The sequence below is a fragment of the Lolium rigidum genome, chromosome 6 (genome assembly GCF_022539505.1).
Source record: "Lolium rigidum isolate FL_2022 chromosome 6, APGP_CSIRO_Lrig_0.1, whole genome shotgun sequence".
In the NCBI taxonomy this organism is placed as follows: domain Eukaryota; kingdom Viridiplantae; phylum Streptophyta; class Magnoliopsida; order Poales; family Poaceae; genus Lolium; species Lolium rigidum.
In genome coordinates, this window is record NC_061513.1 from 10,550,043 (window position 1) to 10,558,929 (window position 8,887).

General features: G+C 43.6%; 1 long non-coding RNA gene and 1 pseudogene across 1 annotated transcript; both read right to left on the bottom strand.

Annotated features, from left to right (window-relative positions):
• Positions 1-374: 374 nt before the first annotated feature.
• On the bottom strand, positions 375-4,563 carry LOC124662157 (annotated as a pseudogene).
• A 490-nt stretch (positions 4,564-5,053) lies between these two features.
• LOC124667833 lies at positions 5,054-7,980 on the bottom strand. Its single transcript, XR_006991421.1, has 4 exons — positions 7,815-7,980; positions 7,651-7,714; positions 6,149-6,253; positions 5,054-5,427 (listed from the first exon to the last, which is right to left on the bottom strand). It is a non-coding gene; the product is annotated as an uncharacterized LOC124667833 (long non-coding RNA).
• Positions 7,981-8,887: the final 907 nt, after the last annotated feature.

The window sequence follows — 8,887 nt, forward strand, 5'->3', positions numbered from 1 at the left end:
CCATAAACCAAGTGGAATCTTCTGCCAAACTACAGTTCCACCTTCAACCTGACTCCCTGGTAGAAGATCAGTCTACCCCGCGACTTTAAGTTCCCATGTATATACCGTCTTGAATCAACTACGCACCTCACTCATGCGCCAAATGTTGCCACGCCACAGAATTCGGACACCATCAGTCATCATGCTCCCCTTTTCTCGAAAACTTTATCATGCTTATTTGGTGCTTTATGATACAAATAGTTTTAGTTTTTCACTCAATACATTTTCACTCCACGTAATTGTCGACCATCTGAACCTTACTTATTTTCATTCCAGATAAGCAATATTTTCAGTCTGATGGGAAATACAATATGATGATTGCTAGTAGTGTTCCTTCATTCTTGAATCTTTACATAGTAAATCTCGAGGCGATCCCATGTGGTAATGAATCATGGAGGTGTAGGCAATAGACTGCTGCAAGTTGGGTTGCATGGGTACTCGCAGTCTATATATTTCACTTTGTGCCTTCTTCCAGACTGCCAATCTCCAACCGCCTCTGCAATGGTCTGTTCCACAAAATGAAATCGAAATATATCAATCCAAGCAACAACCTGGTGCATCAAAGATAACACATATAATCTGACGGTGTATTTCTCTAACTCCGTGCCTTATTTCCAAGCCTCGGGGAGATTGGTGAATTCCAGGAGATGCCATAAAGCGCTTGGCAGTGAGTGAAACATGAATCGATAAACATGCCCCAATCCTCCTTCTCTTCGACGACCTTCAAGTCATTGACCATTGCATTCTTGAATCCTATCGACAAACAAGAGCAACTATTTAGTGTTTAATAAGGAAAGAGAAAGGGAAAAGGTACTAACTGAAAGAGAAGAGAAAACCGATTGATGAGATAAGACAACCATGAAGGATTTGAATTTGTGTGGAATTGCAATTTTTGATGTTATCCTTGCAACTCAACCATGACTTATCAGGATCAGATGAGCCCGGTACAAGAATATTTCGTATCTATGGTAAAGAACCATAAGGTAGAACGGTGAGAAGCTTAACCAACAGAAATGGATACAAGAACAAGAAGAAAATAGTGAAACTTACCTGAGATGGATCATATGCAGAGTTGAGAATAAACACGGGTGTGTGGATGCTCTTAATAAGCTCAGCTGGGTAGAAACACTAGGAGCAACATTATGTCAGCTAATGAACTAACTGATACTAACTAATACATTCTGAAGGCCAGCATAAGTGTTGGGCATGAATCGAATTATACTGCAGAATCTACCTCGGTTGGCCCCTTGTTGGCAAGACAGTCCATATATAACACTTCTCTAACATTCTGAAACAAATGTAGGAGCAAAAAAGGGAGGAGAACTCAGTGGAAACGTTACTTGGACTGAAAATTGTTGCAATGTGTTCCCTATTCTTTGAACAAGACTAACGGCATAAAAAGGTTGCAATGTCGGACAGCTAACCTGGAGTTGAACAACTCCGTCAAAGTTAGACCGAAAGGACCTTTCTCCAGATATATCCTTTCTGCCAGGAAACAGGTGCTACATTAGTTCAGGTGGAATGTTAGCGGATTATATTTATTTCCATATGTCTTACGCGTCAAGAAAAAACCCAGCATCAGCAAGGCATTTAACCGAAACCTCCTTAGGAAATCTTGCACTAAAATCATCGCAATGCAGCAACGTGGCTAGACCACCAGCAGAACAACCCGTAAGGAGAGCCTGAAATGAGTGAAAAAAATGAGGTTGTTTCATTTTCACATGGTATTGTTCTCAATTAAACAACCAATGGTTGTTTCTTGATCGGGGTGATATCTATGCATGTATCTCCATCTTCGCCTCTTCACTTTGTTTCACCAAGTATCAAAATAGTACCCGGCCAAAGCTGTGTCGAGTGTCAGACAAAAGACACTAGACGAATACCCGCCTGTCGATCAGGTGTTTGACAAGAGCCCTTTGCCGACTTCCCAGGACACATAACAAATAAGAAAAATCTAATATCGATGTGTCTTTTAAGAAAAAATTATGTGAAATTGGTAGATGAAGTATGACCTGTGTAGCCTTGGCAAGTCCTTTTTCCATGAGTTCATCAATGACTGCCTCATAGATGCGCAATCCTCTAAAGTGAAGTGTGCTTCCATCCTACATCATTACCAACAGAACATCACTTCACACAACAAAAACAGCGACGTCGGAGGAGGATTCACAAAAATCACCTGCGCCCGACCTTCCGCGTCCCCCGAAAAAGATGCCCCGTCGCAGTACCGCACATATACTTTGTTCCAGTTGTAGAAATCTAAAAATGTGCCGATCAAAAATAGTGAAAGGAAGAACAGGAAAAAAAATAAAGGCCTCGGAGCCTGACTTTATTCAAATAGAGAGAAAGAGGAGAGAATATATTTAAAGTGACTAGACAATTAGATACTGATGGGAGGAGGGGTGTGTGACAGAGAAGCATGGGCAGCTACCGGGATTCAGATGTTGATCACTGTCTAGGATCCCACTGCCGGCGAACTGGACCGGTTCCATGAAGTCTGATGAACCCAAAACGGTCATTCTGCGGTCAGAACAACGCTGGACTGTGCTGCACCAAGCTCCTCCCTGGATATTTTGAAATATAGGTCAATCAAGTAATGGCCCTAGCAGCGCTGAGTCTACTTGCTAAACATCCCAATAATGTAGGCATATATTGTTAAATGAAAAAAAATAGGTCAATCAATGAACGGCCATGCCAGGCTTGAGTTTATTTGCTGAGCATCTCAATCATTGTAGGAAGGCATTATTTTAGCAAACAAAGTAAGTGTAGGGAACCATCCATGAACATAGACTTAAGTTATGAACATTGTAGAATCATAAGAACATGGGAACCTGATCTCATCTTCAATCTGCTATTCTTGTTTTTTTTTTCTGTTTTGATGCTTTCTTAGACATGAAAAAATACATATACTACTAATAGATAAGAAAATTTGTGAGTGATGGTCTGATGGACGGATGGTACCTCTAGGTGAATGAGCCAGCTTCTGGATCCCGACCCGGAGCCTCTCTGCAGGTGGTAGCCCGGCGGCGTTCCATCCAAGCACACTGAAATGAAATCGCATTGCAAATTATCTCAAGGCTCTGGGATGGAATGTGCCAGGTGACTCATCGGTTTCCTAGCCTGACCCAAAAAAAGGCCATTGGGCCAGTTGGGTCGGTCTCATATGGAAATCGGTTTAGTTGGGTCGGCACCTAGACCGCGTACCTGCTCCCTTCTCCGTGGCGCAGGCGAGGAGGGTGAGCGCGACGGGCTCCGGCGGCGACGGCGAAGGAGACGCGCGGACCAGCCTGGGACACAGAGGGCCGGAGAAGGACAGCAGCACAAGGACCAGAACAGCCGCCGCCGCGACAGCCATCCCGTATGCTATATATGCGCGGTTGCCTGGAGCTGTTCCGGGAGGAGGAGGAGGAGCGGCTCGGCTTCTCGCCACAGCCGTCAATGAAGCTCCGGCAACGCAAGAAAACCATTTCCCAGATGTTGTTGTGATTTCAAAGTATATGTACCCGGCAAGCGGAAAGGGACGCGATCATCCGGTCAACCCCATCCGGCCCCTGGTACCACATCTTCCAGCTATTCAAATTCTCTGCAACAAACCGTCGGTCGGCGCTGTTGCTTCATATGGTACGCGTCAACGCTTCCAGTTTGGGTTGTGGAGTATCACTCCTGTCTATTGCCTGCTTGAAAGAGACCTTAAAATTAGATTACCATGACGAAAAACAGTTCGAATAGGAGAGCTACGCTGGCGCTGTTCCGGGAGGAGGAGCGGCTCGGTCTCTGGTGTTGGATCGACCCCTGCCGTCCAAGTTCCTTCCGAACACCGCGACAACGAAGCTCTGGCAAGACGTGCAGGTATTAGAGCTGAAGCTAGCTGAACGAATCTCTGATCGATTTTCTTCACGCAACGCAAGAAAACAATTTGGTTGCCATTGACCACTGGTTGCCGACACCACACCTTCCAGCTCTTCAAATTCTTCAACCAACCGTCAGTTGGCACTGTTGCTTGATATGATACGCGTCAACCCTTTCAGTTTGTGTGTGCTGTGTAGAGTACTACTACTATGCTTGAAAGAGACCTTAAATTTAGAATATGATCATTTGTTCTACGCTATTTGCCCTTTTCGATAAGGACTCGGCACCGATCGATGCACGAAACCATCTATTTTACGCTTTGAGGGACAATACAAAACAGTAGTATGGTCGTCAGTTTTGCCTCCCATTTTCTGTTCCTGAATCTTTATTCACTCCCTTCGATTCATAATAAGTGTCGTGGTCTTACTTTAAATTTGCACTACGTCGCCTCCCACTGAAGAATATTCCGTCTTTATAAGACACCAAAGTGTCAAATCTAGAATTTAAACTCTGGTGGGCTGGGGGTGCCACTGCCCTCCTAACCATCCAACCACAGGTTGGTTCTCATCGTAACTATTAATTACTAGATGAATTTGCGCGCTTCGCCGCGCCGCCTTCAACTCGTTTGAACCCAACTTGCAGGGATAGAATATTCAGAAATGTTTTAGCCTACGCCATTGTGTATTTCTTGTCTCAATGGCACAAGCAATTTAAAATCGGTGTGAATATCTGTTAGTTGGTTCTAGACACATCGCCGAAAATGTGTCGTACCGACTTCGACGCAGATGAACACCTATGGGTTCAGTTGGGTGGTAAAGGCAACATGGGGAAGAAGTGATGGCCTGGACTTGTAATGTTTTCAAGCATGTCATACGGAAATTTGTAACCAGGCAAAATGTGGATTTAGAGAATGGAAGTAATAGACATAGATACGAATTATGCAAGGAAGGTGCAGCTTCAAGGGTAAGCATAGTCCAATTTTGATCACGGTTTTTGTTTTCAAGTTCTGTTGGCTTTCTAGTTGTTTCTAAAAAAATGCTACCTCTAAGTAAGTAGTAGGGCTTTTGTTGGAAGGCGATATGATCGCTCTTTTCTAGATAAGAGCACAAAAATGTGAGCCATATCTTCGTACCACAGGAGAAAAGATGAAGATGCATAGTTTGACCAATGCCCAACAAAATTGGTAACGCTCCATGGATCAAATTATGTCTACAAGCAAAGCATGCGACATACAGAACTTTTTGAACAAACTTATTATCCGACATTATACAGAAATTTCGTGATCACCAAATAAATGTTCTGAGAAATTAATACAATTAAGAAAATGAGCATGTAAAATTAATTAATTTTGCTGGCATACAGAAAAGCTAGCACCTGAAGCTCGTTGATCTTATTCTTCTTAAAGACAATTTCTTCCTTCTATGTTACCACAGTAACTATCTTGTCACTCAATAGTATAGCCATTTCTTATCCGCCTGTCTTTCACCAACTTTGTCTGTTCTTCCTCAGTAAATTGCTGACCTCACATTTGTCTTCCTCCACCTGAAGAATAAACATATTACTTTAAACAAAACAAAATGTATTGTTCATCTTCCGATTTGAAATGCAGTAACTAAGAAGCCTCTATTCACCCTGGTATGTAGAAATTCTAACACTTCAATTCTTGTCCTTCCTAATGAAAAAATAGACAAAGCTTTGATGCCTTAATTCCTCAAATAACTATTCTTTTGAGGACTGAAAGAGCAATATAAAACTGGCATCAAATGGAAGTTAGGCTTGTGAGGATTGAAAGAACACTGTACTATCCACCTTTTGTGCGCTTGTCGAGATTAAAATAGTAAGTCTTGAGACAATATACAGATGAGTTACTTTATAAAGTCATTCACATGTTCTCTTTTTCTAAGACACCGACGAACAATATTAGCAAATTCAACTAAAACAAAAATAGCTCTGCTTCAATTTACACTCGCTGGTGCCACTTTTCAGCTTATGTATGTAGAAGTATCAAAAAAGTGTGACAAAATTTAGACAGTTAAGGACATTTGGGAAGACAAAAAAGTACAAACGCTATCTATAGTACCAGGGGTTGGGTATTACACTACAGAAAATCCAAAACTACAGAGTACAACCATCTGCTGGTAAAAACGATCTGTCAAGGGTGATGTTTCCTAATGTTATCGCTGAGTACTACCATACCCTCAAAACCACAAACGAATGCCACATTTTATACATGATCATGTGCACATTGGTTAATGGTAACTACCTGAAGATGCTACTGAGAATAGAGGGAATCAACCTTGATGGATCCTTTTTCTTAACCGAACCTTGATGGATCTTGGAGCACCAAGAGTTATCTTCTATGCTAGGCCTGTGATTACAGAAACAAAATGACTTATTCTCTGGTTCATTAACTCAACCGAAGTAGAGTAAGGCAGACCTAAATAACCGCCTGTAGCTAACAAATCAGGTGATCCAACCAGTAAGCGTCTAGTATATTGATCAGCGAGATACACCGCCAAACATGGAAAGCTCGTGCAGAGGAGAAGACCACGCCGTGTATTTAGGCAGAACTATACAACCTCCCTTGCAGCAAAGGTTGTAGAGCACCCGACAGCCTTTAGCTGCACTGCCATAGACACACACCTCTTTAAATACCAAAACAACAATCGGATGGACACACCCAGAATCCAATCCTCATGTGTCACATTTTCTACAAGCTCTGCTAATTTACCATGCCCAAATTGACTGGAACCAATAACCAGCATTTACATTCTTGGGTTACCTCCTATTTATTTTTCCAAGCATGCTAATTGACAACAATAAGGTTCATTAGTGACTACCACACAAAAGCACAAAAGATGTAGCATTTTTTGATGCAGCTCAATTTTACCAACAACTCAAGTTATCCATCTACATTTTCTCAGATATGGAGGCTACTGTGCTGAAGGCACCTGATTCTTCTTGGATGTACAATTGATGTAATCAAATGATACATATCCTGATAGTTCAACTTCAAGTTCCTCGGTTTACATTTCCTATTGCAATGGAGAGTGCACTATTCCCGTATACTACTCCCCATGATGTTCAAGTTTGAATAAAGCCCCTGATGTGTTTCTTGTTTGAATATAAATAATATATTGTTTATCTAATCGAGCTACAATAGAAACTACTTTCCAGTTTTAAAGCATGTATGTGTTCTTTCAACCAAACAATCTTTCTAATTCTAGGCACTTGGATTTTTTTTCACCACTTCACTTGGCAAGTGTAAACCCCTAATTAAATAGTACCAGGTAGTGTCATTTTGTTTTTCAGACAATGTCCATAGTATGGCAAATTTAGAGATTCCTGTACAACATGTACAACATTTTTATCGACTCATGTTGGCATGCTATATAGCTGGAGCCATGCTCATCTTGATTTTTATATGCAACGATGTAGGAATTAATCATTTGGATTCTTGCAAAGATTTAGGAGGCTGATATATATCGTGATGGTTCACCTTAAACTTCCCGAGTTAACATTTCCTATTGCAATGTTCAAGCTTAAAGGGCCTGGACCAGGATACATTTCTGATATGGTAATAGGGGTACTATTACAATAGAAGCATGCATGTGTCCATACCATGACTATTGACTAATAAAAGTGCAGCCACAATCAACGCACTAAAACTTAAGCAGGTCAACCACTAAACAAGTAGTAAAACACATCCGGCCCAAATCAGAGGTAAATGTGCGAGCACGGAAGCACAAGATAGTAGACATGCACCTCTGCAGAATAAGGAGAGCGGGAAGAGGCAGCAATCCATCGCTAGCACCCTGAGCAACCACGCCTGCGGGAAAGCCGAACGCCCAACAACAAAGATTTGAATCACAGTATCAGAGTCATGTAAAAAAAGATTCGTACAATCCAAGAAGGGCAAAATTTCTCACCACCAACAGATATTAACAGATATGCCGAGCAAGCAAAAAGGAAAACGCTGTCGATACCCCGGACGATGGGATGCTGGCTTTCCTCCGGGGCCAACAATCCACGCGTGTCCTGCCTCTAGCCATAGAAAAAGATGTCCAGCCCAACCCCGGTCCCACCACACCTCCATCAACCTTCTCTTTTCCTTTGACTCGGTTCCAATCTTCGCGCATCAAGCAAACACCAGCACGCCATGGAGAGAGAGAGCTCGCCGGCCCGCCTAGCTACTCCCCTGGCCGCCGACCTTCAGTGACCGGCCTCCTCTCGCTGCAACAGCCGCGCCGCTGTTGCACCAAGGCAAGATTTGCACGCTGAGTCGAGCTCTGCCTCCCTCTAAGCGCGGAATCAGGGGAAGACCGGATGCCACTCGAATTGGGCAGAGCCAAGCTCCACCTCGTCCTCCCTTGTCATCTGGCCTTCGCAGCCGAACGACAATGGCTGGCTGCCGCAACCCCCCGCTCGGCCGCTCCACGCCACAAGGTGGAATCGCCGCGCAGCTTGCGCCGAATCTGGCTGGCGGCCGTTCCCCGGGCTGGGTCTCTCGGTACGGCCCCATCCACGGCGGGCTGGAGGCGCGGCAATCGTACGACTCGGACTGGTGCGGTAGGCGGAGGATTAAGGGAATCGAGTCTGGGTGACGGCGACGGCGCCGCCACAAATCTAGGGTTAATCGTAGCCTCGGTGAAAATAATAGATAGCGGATGGAGGCTGCAGCGCTTCGATGAAGGAGACACGACGATAGGCGGTTGGTCGGTGGAGCGACACGACGGGCTTAGAATCTGGCCCACCACGCCACCGGCCAAGTTGGGAATGGTCGCCACCTACGCAGGCCCACACGCTCATGCAGCGACCGCCAAAACGCTGAGAAGCCAGCGATTGTAACAGCATTATACCTTTTAGATAATTCACACATAAATATTCATTTTTTGTCATTGTAATACATACACATATAAGATATCACGTACACATATTTTAGGCAGAAAACTATAATATACGTGAATGTTCCTTGAATATTTGGTTGGGTGCTTGTGTGATA